The following is a 14614-nucleotide window of genomic DNA, read 5'->3' as shown; positions in this document are numbered from 1 at the left end:
TCAACTAATTTGCCCGGTACTGACATTAGACTTACCGGTCTGTAATTGCCGGGATCACCTCTAGAGCCCTCTTTAAATATTGGCATTACATTCGCTAAAGGTAATAATTGGAGATATACCAATCTCCTAGAAGTGGAAGGGACCTTAAAAGGTCATTGAGTCCAGCCCCCTGCCTTCACTAGCAGGACCAATTTTTACCCCAGACCCCTAAGTGGCCCCCTCAAGGATTGAGCTCACAACCCTGGGTTTAGCATGCCACTGCTCAAACCACTGAGCTATCTTCCAGTCATTGGGTACAGAAGTTGATTTAAAGGACATGTTACAAACCATAGTTAATAGTTCTGCAACTTCACATTTGAGTTCTTTCAGAACTCTTGGGTGAATGCCATCTGGTTCCGCTGACTTGTTACTGTTAAGTTTATCAATTAATTCCAAAATCTCCTCTAGTGACACCTCAATCTGTGACAACTCCTCTGATTTGTCACCTACAAAAGCCGGCTTAGGTTTGGGAATCTCCCTAACATCCTCAGCCATGAAGACTGAAGCAAAGAATCCATTTAGTTTCTCTGCAATGACTTTATCGTCTTTAAGCGCTCCTTTTGTATCTCGATCGTCCAGGGCCCCCACTCATTGTTTGGCAGGCTTCCTGCTTCTGATGTACTTAAAAAACATTTTGTTATTATCTTTTGAGTTTTTGGCTAGCTGTTCTTCAAACTCCTCTTTGGCTTTTCTTATTACATTTTTACACTTAATTTGGCACTGTTTATGCTCCTTTCTATTTACCTCACTAGGATTTGACTTCCACTCTTTAAAAGATGCCTTTTTATCTCCCACTGCTTCTTTTACATGGTTGTTAAGCCACGGTGGCTCTTTTTTAGTTCTTTTACTGTGTTTTTTTAATTTGGGGTATACATTTAAGTTGGGCATCTATTATGTTGTCTTTGATAAGTGTCCATGCAGCTTGCAGGGATTTCACTTTAGTCACTGTACCCTTTAATTTCTGTTTAACTAACCCCCTTATTTTAGCATAGTTCCCCTTTCTGAAATTAAATGCCACAGTGTTGGGCTGTTGAGGTGTTCTTCCCACCACAGGGATGTTAAATGTTATTATATAATGGTCACTACTTCCAAGCGGTCCTGTTATAGTTATCTCTTGGACCAGCTCCTGTGCTCCACTCAGGACTAAATCGAGAATTGCCTCTCCCTTTGTGGGTTTCTGTACCAGTTGCTCCAAGAAGCAGTCATTTAAAGTATCGAGAAATTTTGTCTCTGCATTTTGTCCTGAGGTGACATGTTCCCAGTCAATATGGGGATAACTGAAATCCCCCAATATTATTGAGTTCTTAATTTTGATAGCCTCTCTAATTTCCCTCAAGATTTCATCGTCACTATTACTGTCTTGGTTAGGCGGTCGATAATAGATCCCTAATGTTATATTCTTACTAGAGCTTTGAATTACTATCCATAGAGATTCTATGGAACATGTGGTTTCACTTAAGATTTTTACTTCATTTGATTCTACATTTTCTTTCACATATATTGCCACTCCTCCACCCTCCATGACCTGTTCTGTCCTTCCGATATATTTTGTACCCCGGAATGATTGTGTCCCATTGATTGTCCTCAGTCCACCAGGTTTCTGTGATGCCTATTATATCCTCCTTTATCATGAGGCACTCTAGTTCACCCATCTTTTTATTTAGACTTCTAGCATTTATATACAAGCACTTTAAAAATTTGTCACTGTTTATTTGTCTGCTCTTTTCTGATGTGTCTGATTCTTTTTTATGTGAATGTTTCTCATCTGATCTGGCCCCTAGATTATCCTTTTCCCCTCCTCCTGACTAAAACTTAGAGAATCTCTATACTGTCCTCTAAGAGAAGTCTCTGTCCAATCCTCTGCAGCAGTCTGTTTTCCCTCCTCTCTTAGTTTAAAAACTGTTCTGCAACCTTTTTAATATTAAGTGCCAGCAGACTGGTTCTACTTTGGTTTAGGTGGAGCGCATCTCTCCTGTATAGGCTCCCCCATCCCAAAAGTTTCCCCAGTTCCTAATGAATCTAAACTCCTCCTCTCTACACCATCATCTTATCCATTCATTTATCTATATGTTTCTTAAAATGTGGTGCCCCAAATTGGATACAGTACTCTAGCTGAGGCCTCACCAGTGCTGAGAAGACAGGAACAATTACCTCTCATGTTTTACATACAACACTGCTGTTAATATATCCCAGAATGACATTTGCCTTTTTCACAACAGCATCACACTGTTAACTTGTGTTCAATTTGTGACCCACTATAATCCCCAGATCCTTTTCAGCCCAATATTACTGCCCAGCCAGTTATTCCCCATTTAGTATTTGTGTATTTGTTTTCCTTCCTAAATGCAGTACTCCCTCTCACATGGTGTCATCCATAAATTTTATAAGTGTTATCACTTCTCAGCCAACAGATTTTATGTCAGTCAGTCCCAAACCATTCATACGATTTAACATTAGGAGTGGATAGCAACAGTCCCCTAATTGCACATTAAAAGATAAACCATCTGAGATTACTCTTCAGCATACAAAAATGTTCACTGTCAGTCCCATTTGCATTAACAGAGACTAATATACTATTAAAGTCAAGAATCAACTAAAATGTTACCTACATTTTAAAGATTTTTGAGGCTTGAAAACATTTGACAATGAAGTAAAATACTGTAATTTCAAAGTTTTTGTAAACCAAATGAAACAAAGTAGAGCTAGAAATCTTATGTTTTGCTGGGGTTTCCAAGAGTGATTTCTCAGTCCATCATTCAGATAATCATCGAAACAGTAAGATGTTTTATCCAAACAAAACCTCTGAAGTTTTTGAGGTTCATCCATCACTACTCAAGCAATCACTTGTTTACCTGGTTATTTGTATGCTTTCCCATTCTTTCTTTTATAAATCTTTTCCACAGGTCTCAAAGGCCACAACTATAGGGCAAAGATTTGCTTGTCCACCTGGACAAAAAAACCTCTTTTGTGGGCCTCCCACAGAACACTAGGGAGGCAGCCCTGGCATGGTAGAGGATAGTTAAGTAGGGTGGTAGAGAATGTCTCTGAAAAGTACATTTATTCAGGGTACATGAGTTCATGTTATCCACGGTGTATCAAAAAACTAAAGAAAACATTCAGCAAATCATTAAGGCCCCACTTGTGCCTGGGAATAAGGTGGGGGCAAGTGAAATGATTCCCTCCTCAAAATTGCATCCTAATCCCATTACATGATTCTGACAGTGCTGCAGTGCTTGCTCCTGTCTAGTAATGTTAGTCACCTCAAAAGCAGTGGCAGAGTGGTGGGGAAGAGTGCACCCTTTCCCAAAACATACACTATATCCTCTTCAGTGATGTAGCAGTGGGTACACTCCCCTACACTCATCTGGTTGCTCCTAGAGTCAATGTGCCTGCCTGAACCACAGTGCTTCCCATAGCTCCTGCAGGGGTTGGCAGATCCACAATGTGGACAATGATATGAAGGTACAACTAAGTAAGGGTTGTCAGGCATTGGGTTTTTGATTGGAATGCCCAGTCAAAAAGGGACCCTGGCGACTCTGGTCAGCACCACTAACTGGGCCATTACAAGTCTGATCAGTGGAGCAGTGGGGCTAAGGCAGGTTCCCTGCCTGCCCTGGTTCCGCACAGCTCCTGGAAGCGGCTGGCATTTCCCTATGGACCCTAGGCACAGGGGTGGCCCAGGAGGCTCTGCACACTGCCCCTGCCCTGAGTGCTGGCTCCGCAGCTCCCATTGGCTAGGAACTGGGAGCAATGGAAGCTGCGGAGGCGGTGCCTGTGGACAAGAGCAGCGTGCAGAGCCCCCGCTCACCTCCGTGCCTAGGGGCTGCAGGGACATACTGTCCACTTCCAGGAGACACCAGAGGTATCACCCAGAGCCAGCACCTGGAATACCCCCTTCAGCATCCCAACCCCCCGCCCCAGCCCAGTGAAAATGAGCAAGTGAGTGAGGGTGGGGGAGGGCAAGCAACAGAGGGAGGGGGGATGGAGTGAGCAGGGGTGTATGGAGAAGGGGTGGGGCAGGGCCACAGGGAATGGTATGGCAGGGGTCGGGCAAGGGTATTCTGTTTTCTGCAATCAGAAAGTTGGCAACCCTAAAATGAGTCCTAACTGTGGAGTCACCATGCCAGCCTCTCTAAGCAGGGAGACTTAACTAGCTGATATATTAGCAGTCTATTCACAACATAGCTGAGTACAGGGCTAATCAGGTCAACTAGAGCTCAAGGAGCTAGAGTTTTAATTGTAGAATCTTCTGTCCGCATGTTCCCAGTGTGGGAAACCAGTGGGAGAACAGTTCACCAACATGTTGAGGTTTAGTTCTTAATGGAACAAGGCTCTGCCCATCCATTTTCATTCTTAAAGGCAATATCCTTATGTGGGGAGGGATAGCTCAGTGGTTTGAGAATTGGCCTGCTAAACCCAGGGTTGTGAGCTCAATCTTTGAGGTGACCATTTAGGGATCTGGGGCAAAAACCTGTTTGGGGATTGGTCTTGCTTTGAGCAGGGGGTCAGACTAGATGGCCTCCTGAGGCCCCTTCCAACCCTGGCATTCTATGAGATACCCAGGTACTTCAGCACTTGAAATACCTTCAGTATCTAGGGACTTGGATTTAAGTAAGGACCCAGAAGTAAATGATAATCTGAATCTCAAATCTTTGAAATTAGTCAGGCTTTCTTATGAAGGTTCCCATGCTTCATGATTGGGATTACTCAAGAAATACTTTGGGAACAATCACTGCCATTTTATCTTGATACTTCTTGATCTAGCCACTAAATTTTACTTTTACCTCCTCCCTGCATCCAACTCTATTAATTTGTTTCAGTCACATGGTGTTTCTTGTTATAATCTCTTTTTTATTTCTTTGTACACTGCCCTACTACCATGACACCCTAATCCTTAACTGGGGTCACTAAGCACAAATAATAAGATAAACCCAGTACCAGAAAGTACAGATGAGCATAGTATTGAAAAATACTGAAAATAAAAAGTTAACTTGTTTTGAATATTTTTTCAATACTATTTTTTCATTCTAAGGAAGAGTTAGAGATGAAGAAAAATGTGCAAATTAATGTACAGAACTGTAGACAGAAACAGCTTAATAGGTGACAAGGAAAAATGCATTTTAAAATTTGACAAGATACAGCTTGCATTTTCCCCCTGAATCCATTGAGCTTTAATGGAATAGCTAGAACTCAATGAAATTGCTAGTTACACTGAGCAAATAATTTGTAACAATCAGGGCCTCCAGGTACATGGAGAACGTAGGAAGAATTTACAGTTTGAAAAGGTAACATTAGTGTCATGGGGAGATAAGATAGTTAACTGGTTTTAACAGTAAAGTGCTACCTTTATAAAGTTCTTCTTGGTTTCATTAATCTACTCTGCAACAGAGAAGAGTTCAAGCAGCAAGGGAGCAGTGTGAAGAATATGCAGCCTATTACTGTCTCTACCAGTGCTGCTGATGCACTGTTGGGTTATCACTTCGCATCCCTTTAATCTTTTTATGCTCTTTACATGCCCTATAGCAATTGCTACATTTAATCATATTTAACAGCTTGAATGTTAAAAAGTTAAGTAGTTTTAACTATTGATTTTTACCTTCAACAATATTCAACTTTATTATTCCTATCCCAAACCCACTAGCACGATTGACAGCTTTAGACAGTCTATCTATATACTGTACCATGATCCTCATCACTCCCACAATCATGTAAAATGTACATCTCTAAAGCTATAGTAGGCAATATCATTAAAATAATCATCTTCCATTGTCACCCTTTTGACATACTACCTATTTGGTGCTACAGTTACACAGATCTCATCTACTGCAGGTTTTTTTTTCCCACTATTCATGAGACCTAAGAGAGAATGCTACTGTAATAGCCCTCCAAAATAAGAACTATTGCCTCAGCCTGGCTTGTAGAAGTTAATATTTTTTTGTTTTTATTGAGTTCCGTACCTCACTCTAGAATTTCTTATTCAAACATTCTAGTTTCAGCTTGGATGCTTTCAGAAAATTATTTGCTTTCCCTTGAAATATGGCCCATCCAAATTAATAGAAAATGCTTCTATTTTCATTTCAGTAGTAAACCCGAATAAAATTTACTTTTTCCTACTCTAACTCAAATAACTTTCCTGACTGTCTCTCAGGAAATGTACTTCCAAATTGTTCATGCTGGTGTAATGGACTCTGATAGTGTCTTTGTGACCTTTTAAACACTGTCAAGATGTTTCCAAGTCAACTTACACAATGTTCTGCTTCAGCAATACAGGTAACATAAGATTTGCTGTATTGCTTAGATCATTGGTCCATCAAGTATGGTATTCAGCTGGTCGCACTGGCCAATACCTGATGCTTCAACTTCACCTCATTCTAAAGTGCACTTAGCTAATTGTGTAATTCTGCAGATGTGGGATGGGTTGGGAGGCGATCAGCTTACACCTTGAAACATATGAGTTTTGATTACTTTTCCCTTCGCACGCATAGTTACAAGTACTATTGATAATAAAAAGTCTTATAAATTTATCCACAGCTATTGCAAAGGGTGAGGGACAGTTAATTAATCATCAACGCCACTATCAATTTGTTTATAGATTCATAGATTCTAGGGCTGGAAGGGACCTCGAGAGATCATCGAGTCCAGTCCCCTGCCCTTATGGCAGGACGAAATACTGTCTAGACCATCCCTGATAGACATTTATCTAACCTACTCTTAAATATCTCCAGAGATGGCGATTCCACAACCTCCCTAGGCAATTTATTCCAGTGTTTAACCACCCTGACAGTTAGGAATTTTTTCCTAATGTCCAACCTAAACCTCCCTTGCTGCAGTTTAAGCCCATTGCTTCTTGTTCTATCCTTAGAGGCTAAGATGAACAAGTTTTCTCCCTCCTCCTTATGACACCCTTTTAGGTACCTGAAAACTGCTATCATGTCCCCTCTCAGTCTTCTCTTTTCCAAACTAAACAAACCCAGTTCTTTCAGCCTTCCTTCATAGGTCATGTTCTCTAGACCTTTAATCATTCGTGTTGCTCTTCTCTGGACCCTCTCCAATTTCTCCACATCTTTCTTGAAATGCGGTGCCCAGAACTGGACACAATATTCCAGCTGAGGTCTAACCAGCGCAGAGCAGAGTGGAAGAATGACTTCTCGTGTGTTGCTCACAACACACCTGTTAATGCATCCCAGAATCACGTTTGCTTTTTTGCAACAGCATCACACTGTTGACTCATATTTAGCTTGTGGTCCACTATAACCCCTAGATCCCTTTCTGCTGTACTCCTTCCTTGACAGTCTCTTCCCATTCTGTATGTGTAAAACTGATTGTTCCTTTCTAAGTGGAGCACTTTGCATTGTCTTTGTTAAACTTCATCCTGTTTACCTCAGACCATTTCTCCAGTTTGTCCAGATCATTTTGAATTATGATCATATCCTCCAAAGCAGTTGCAATCCCTTCCAGTTTGGTATCATCTGCAAACATAAAAAGTGTACTTTCTATGCCAATATCTAAGTCGTTGATGAAGATATTGAACAGAGCCAGTCCCAAAACAGACCCCTGCGGAACCCCACTTGTTATACCTTTCTAGCAGGATTGGGAACCATTAATAACTACTCTCTGAGTATGATTGATCCAGTCAGTTATGCACCCACATTATAGTAGTCCCATCTAAGTTGTATTTGCCTAGTTTATTGATAAGAATATCATGCAAGACTGTATCAAATGCCTTACTAATGTCTAGGTATACCACATCCACTGCTTCTCCCTTATCTACAAGATTAGTTATCCTATCAAAGAAAGTTATCAGATTTGTTCTTTACAAATCCATGCTGGCTATTCCCTATGACCTTACCACCTTCCAAGAGTTTGCAGATGATTTCCTTAATTACTTGCTCCATTATCTTCCCTGGCACAGAAGTTAAACTAACTGGTCTGTAGTTTCCTGGGTTGTTTTTATTTCCCTTTTTATAGATAGGCACTATATATGCCCTTTTCCAGTCATCTGGAATCTCTCCTGTCTCCCATGATTTTCCAAAGATAATAGCTAGAGGCTCAGAGATACCTCGTCTATTAGCTCCTTGAGTATTCAAGGATGCATTTCATCAGGCCCTGGTGACTTACAGGCATCTAACTTTTCTAAGTGATTTTTAACTTGTTCTTTTTTATTTTATCTTCCAAACCTACCTGTGGAGTAAAGGCTTTCTTACTTTTTCTGTCTATGCTAGTTTCACAAATGTCATCACTGGCTAAATTCTAGTCTTAATTATTTGAGTATAAATGCAGAGTAACTCCACTGAATTCAGGATTTGGTGACATTTTGTCTTCCTATATAACCTTATGAATGTTAGTGTTGACCTTTACACTGCCTTTGCCTACCTGTACTACACTCTGTGTGTGGCAACTTTCCTCTTCAGTTTTACATTATTAATAAACAGGGCAATGATTGTATAGATAATTATGTTAATTATTCTATAGTTGTTTTACAAATACAAGAAAACAAGGACCCCATCTTGAAGATTTGACAATCTAGGTGAAGGTCATCACCCATTTTCACTGAAGTAATTCACGCTGCTCTAAATTCTTCCATCTGATTTTAACTACCCTAAGCATTTTTCCAAGACAATGTAACTTCCTAGAGTTAACCCACACAATGTAATAAGATGTAACCAGGTTTCTAATCTGTTGCTACTATTGAGTTTTATGATAAGATTAAAAAAATAACACAATGCTCAACAGAAACAAATAATTATAGTGTCAGTGAGAAGACGGTAATTACTAGACATCATCTGAACTAGAAGCAGGGAATTGATGTTTGTGCTGTCAGTCCATCTCTAATGCAAATGACTGGAAGGTTCCCTATAACCACAGAATTCCTCTTTCCCTTAACTGAATTTTTTTTAAAAATATCACTCATGTTGGAACTTTATGGGTATCACATAGTGTGTGAACTGAATGATGCCCTTAGGCACTTTAATGTGATAAGTAGGCATATTCTTTGCATTTGCTGAACTAGTTCTGTTCATATCATATTAAATGTGACCAATTTATTAGCATAAAACTTCACATCTCTTAAGTGCTTTGTCTTGATTCCCAAATTACTCCTCATCTATATGCTTCCTTTGGGAGATGTCATTCTTTGACATATCTTCCTGAAGCACATGAGTAGACACCTCAGTAAGCAGAGAAATGCATACATGCCACCTACAAATTGATGAGTCTCTCTCATAGCTATCTATTCAATTTAAAATTAGGGGTTTGATTCAAACATTGTGGTCAGACACTAAAAATAGTTTTGATTTTGTTTGCTTCTGTGTCTAATAATGACTGTTCTTAGACTATGGATTATATTTCTACTACAGCAATTAAAAAAAAAACCTGACAGCTAGGGGAAGAAAGGACATTTTTCTGTTTTCACATCGTTCTGTCTCAGTGGCATATTTTTTCAAATAAAGAAAGGAGTCTTAAGAGCTTTCATTAAAACAACTCTTTCTATAGAAAGAATAACCAATTCATGTTAGAAAGCTAAGAATGTATTTGCATTAAGGGAAAAGACTTTACACCCAGTGCCCATCTGCTTAAGCTTCATGAATTTTGAATTACAATGGAACTTCTTTAGAAGTAATTATGGTTACTCTGTGATTACCTATTGATTTTATTATGACTACTACAAGAAAAGTACATACCTAATTAATATGTCTGACTATATACAATAAATTGTTACCAATGTTAGCATACAGTAGCATCAGAGATGTACAATGAAAATAATCTGTGAATGGAATAGATATTGCTAGACCTCAGTGCTAGCACAGATAAATAACTTTATTGCTTCTTTCTCTTTTTAATATAAATTGAGGGGGCAGTCCCAAGATATCTAGTGACAATTATCCCTTTTCAATTTCATCATTCAGACATCATGCCACTTGAAGAATGTTCCATCCTCTGGGGCATATGAGCTAGTGTTGATTAATCCCAGTATTATATTGATCTTGAACAGCTGGGTATAACAGGATTGCACTGTATACTAAACTTTCAATTGATTTTAAATAGAATCATTTACAAAAAGTAATTCAACACTTGTTTATTCATGAATTTAAATAAGCCACAGGGTTTTTTTTGTTTGTTTTTTTTTTGCTCTGAAATATAGGATCAAAAGCAGTGTAGAATCAGACTTGGACATAAATGTGCAGAGTGTTTTAATGGAGATGTTGGGAATTGGGATTATTTGATGAGTGATGCACTTTAAAATGTTGAGGACTGGAGTCAAAGGAACAATAGATAATGAATGTGCCACAAAAAAAACTGCATAGAATAGATATTCAAGAGAAAAAGCACACACATCATGCCAAACTGATGTGTTTATGTGATGGAACAATGCTCCATTAAATATTTAGGACCAGATTCGCTAAACTTCTTAACTGACTTGTGCCTATAACAGAAATGCAAGCGTAGGTGTGTACCTATATTTATGTATGCAACAACTACTTTTACAGTAGCACATTGGGTAAATGCTTGTGCTCAAAGTCAGAAGATGGACATAATTGCATTAAACTTCATGATAAGCAGAGTGAAGCTTCACAGTAAAAGGAGCAAGTCCTTTGAAAAGCACTGAAGAAATGCAGGATGCCCACTCTATTTTACTTATAGGTCAGTTTTGTATATCCTACACAGCTTTCACTTATTGACATTAGTGAGAATTTTGGCTGAACAAAAGACTTAATGATTTGGCTTTGTAAATATAATTTGACTATAGATGAATAATCAGGTTCCATAGTATTAAAGCTTAATATAAAGCCTACTGAACCAATGGGAGTCTTTTCATTTACTTCACCAAAGGCATGATCCAATACTTAATGTAGAAAAATTCTACCTCAGAAAGCTGTTTCAACTCTCTTTGCTTCGTAGTGTGGCTGGTTGAAAGTTTTATTTCAAAATTTTAAAAGGTATTATTTTTTTCAAAACATGTCTGCTTTCCATGGAAGATGAGTGTTCATTGTAAAACAGTTTAGCTAATAAAACAAACACTTTCTGTTTTTGGCCAAAATTAATAGTTTTGAGAAAGTCAATATTTTCCAAGGGGAGGGTGTGTATGAGTAAGTGTGCACGTGCATTTGTGTATGTGTGAGTGTGTGTATTTTTATATATATAAAATATAGTTTATATATACATTTGGAGATAGGTAGGTAGATAGAAAGAAAATTGGACATTATATATATATATGTCCAATTTTCTAACCAGTTCTACTTTTTAGCCTCTCCCCGCCCCAAATGTAGCAAAGAACATTCTACATTGATGACTGGGGACTACTTGCCAAATTTGAAGTTTTATATCCAATCTGGTTTGATGATCCAAGTGCACAAAATCCCACAAACATTTCTTAAAGCATGATTAGCATGTTTCCCATGCTTGAGAACCCAAAAATGACTGAATACTTTTCCCCAAAAAACTTCACAAGATAAATTCTCCAAGTATAAGATGTTTCAGCCAGGAAGCAAATGGCTTAGGAGAAAAATGTCGTCTTAACTATTACTGTAGTGCCATTCTAGTGACACAAAACTACAATGTGCATTATGAATGTCAATACTATTTTTGCTATTATATAAACATCTTGTTATATTGTGAGATCCAAGTACGTAAGAGAAACAACAAGTATGTAAGGGAAACAACACACTGTAATCCCTCAAAATCTCTTACGCCAAGACACTTTAATATTGGACATGTTTCATATGATTCCATACTCGTATAAGAATGGCTGATTTAGAAAATTCCAAATCCAGTACTCTATGCAGTTATCACCTTATCCACAGACTTTTATACTACGATAAGCACTATTAGACATACTTAGCCTTCAATGAAAGAACATACATAGCCTTTTGGAAAGAATGTGCTTATTATTATTTGCTGCTCAATTGTTCATTCACAGATGCAGCAAATAATAAGAAGCACTTTCTTTCAAAAACTGAACTGAGTCATTTGTGCATCCATATTTAAGATTATGGAAGGTGTGACAGGGTCCTCTTACCCCACACTAGCCCAGACAGGGTTAAACCCCAGGTATTGACAGCGGAAGTTCCGCCCCCCTGGCAAGACTAGGCATGCTCCAAGTGTTCTAGTAGTATAAAGGGAGGGAGAACAGCTCATTCTGGGTGAGAGGCTGAAGGGGAAGGACCTGCCTGGGAAGCTCCTGTAGAGGGCCAGCCAAAGCCTCTGACTGTGGCAGGAACTGAAGCCATCCACGACCCGCCTGCACTCTGGTGACTGGAGGAAACCCTGGAGACGACTGGCCCCGCCAAACACAGAGGACCCAATGTCTCATGGGAAACCCTGACACAGACTTTGGTAGGAAGTGACCCAGGGAGGATGATGTAGCAGTACTTCTCACCAGGGGAAACTCAGCATGACTCCCCTGCTGAGTCGGTGGCAAACCGCTACACCACTGTTAGGGCCCTGGGTCGGGGCCCGGTGGAGTTGGGTGGGCCTGGGCCCCTCTACTGGGGCTGCCACACCCCATAAGGGGTGCTCCAATGCTATAGACTCCGGCCAAAGGGCTGCTTAATGGTCTCCGGCTGTTAGGCCCCACAACCCTGCACCAAAGGGTGGTGCCATAGACTCTGGCCGCTATGCCACGCTGCCTTGCACTGAAGGGCTTTACGGACCATGACCGATAGCCCACACTGCCCTGACCCTAGTGGTGTGGACCATCACAGAAGGTAAGGATCATATCTGTATAAGATTTGGTGGACATGTTTGGGATAAAACATCAAAAAAACTATTATAGAAACCTAAATCCTGGGCAGTGATAACATTGATTTTTTTTTATCATGACACATGCAGCACAAAATAATCAGGCCTGTGAATAGTAGTATCTATGTGCTGAGTTCAGGAATGGTGCTTGAAATCCTACCTATTAAACAGGAGCAATAACAGCATGGAGTTTCTCCTATAAGCTTCCACTGAAGGAGAGATGAGATCTACCTCCATATGCCTCAGTGAGGACTCATTTTTAGGCCTGGATAAAAACTTGTTGTGGACATGATCCTCTCAGAAGCTACCAATTGTGTCTTCTGTTCACATGGAGTTCCTAGCTAGAGAGAGGTAGTTCACGGCAGAGTAGAAGAGCTCTGAAAATAACAAAGCAAACACATTAATTTCATTTTTAATACCACTTCATGCAGTAAATGTGGCATATAAAGAGTTTTCTTTAGTGTGATTTGCTTCCTTTCCTTCACTTAACTAAATAATAATGATGGATAAGTCAGGTTCTTGTGGCTTTGACCTCTATAACATCTTGCCAGTCCTCAGGGGGCAATGATGTTCATCCAAATACACTAGTGGTTTATCACATATTAGCCTCTACCTCTTCCTGTAAAGAAAATTATGTTTGAAGACAATCTGTTTAATATAGGTGTTGGTAATAGAAGATCTTGTAATTATATATGGGCAGTATGACAACATGACACAAGATTTATGTAGACATCTAAAACACACATAAACTTGCCATATGTCCTTTCGATTACTGTTCTGATGACTCTTTGAGCTTCGTTAGAATTTATCTCCCAGTGAGTTCAGGAACATGAAACAGGAATCACAAGCAAAATTTGCTAAGGATAACAGCCGTCTCATGAAATACATAGATTTTAGGGACACAGTAGCTTCTTTGGGGTAATAAACTACCAGTTTTATGAAAATACTTACATGGTAAGTATGTAACCATTAATGAGCTATTTTATTTGCCCAATAGCTCAGTGACTTAGATATAAGAGTTTAAAATGCATTTTCTAGCATATGCTGGCTGAGAAGTTGAGTCATGACCTGGTCCAGTGTGCTTTTTTACTATATCTGTGATATTGTAATTTGTACCTTCAATCTTTATCAAATACTTTTTAGTTATAGCAGTTATGGATGGGAATATATGCAAAAACTTTCAAAACTGCAAGTCTCACAGAACGGCCAGTAACAGTTTACAGGTATAAGAGAACAAATATCCAATAGATGTTTAGGAATGAGAGGGTACCCCAGGCACAGTCCCATGTTTTTGCTTTTGTATTTTTGCTTGGAGTATCTTAACATTATATTTTGAAAATTTTCCAGGAGACAAGAGCAGCTCTGCTTTAAAGGAGGGGAAAACCCAGCACCACATCCATCAGTTCCAAAGCCACAAAAAGGGGCTAAAATCTTTGTTTTAAGTACCACCACAGACTATTTTATGTGAGTCTGTAATGCCATCTAACGCCTCTGCTGCTGATCTTGAGATATGTTGACCATAATTACAGTTAGTTCTGAACTATTTTGCTTCTGTGTGCAATGTATACAAGTGCTAAATATGTGATCATTGCAATGTGTTCTAGCCTCTTATATGGGATTAAGATGCTGAATTATTATTGGGTTGTGTTTTTTTTTTTTTTTTGCTAATGGAGTGAAAACAAATGGGATAACATTATCTAGCCACCACAGATTAAATAGAAGGTTTTGCCATATTTTCATTCCTCAGGCTATCTGCCAGCAAATGAGTAGGGTGAACAGATGTCCTGACATTATAGGGACAGTCCCGATTTTTGGGTCTTTTTTCTTATATAGGTTC

General features: G+C 39.2%; 1 long non-coding RNA gene across 1 annotated transcript in view; it reads left to right on the top strand.

The window, feature by feature from the left end:
* LOC120406721 overlaps positions 1–14291 on the top strand; it is a 53218-nt gene extending 38927 nt beyond the window's left edge. The window contains exon 3 of the long non-coding RNA XR_005599524.1: positions 14125–14291. This is a non-coding gene — a long non-coding RNA (uncharacterized LOC120406721). The remainder of the gene's footprint in view (positions 1–14124) is intronic.
* Positions 14292–14614: the final 323 nt, after the last annotated feature.

This window comes from Mauremys reevesii, linkage group 5 (assembly GCF_016161935.1).
Source record: "Mauremys reevesii isolate NIE-2019 linkage group 5, ASM1616193v1, whole genome shotgun sequence".
NCBI lineage: Eukaryota > Metazoa > Chordata > Testudines > Geoemydidae > Mauremys > Mauremys reevesii.
Note: the sequence above shows the minus strand (reverse complement) of the source record. Positions and strands in the feature narration are given on the sequence as shown.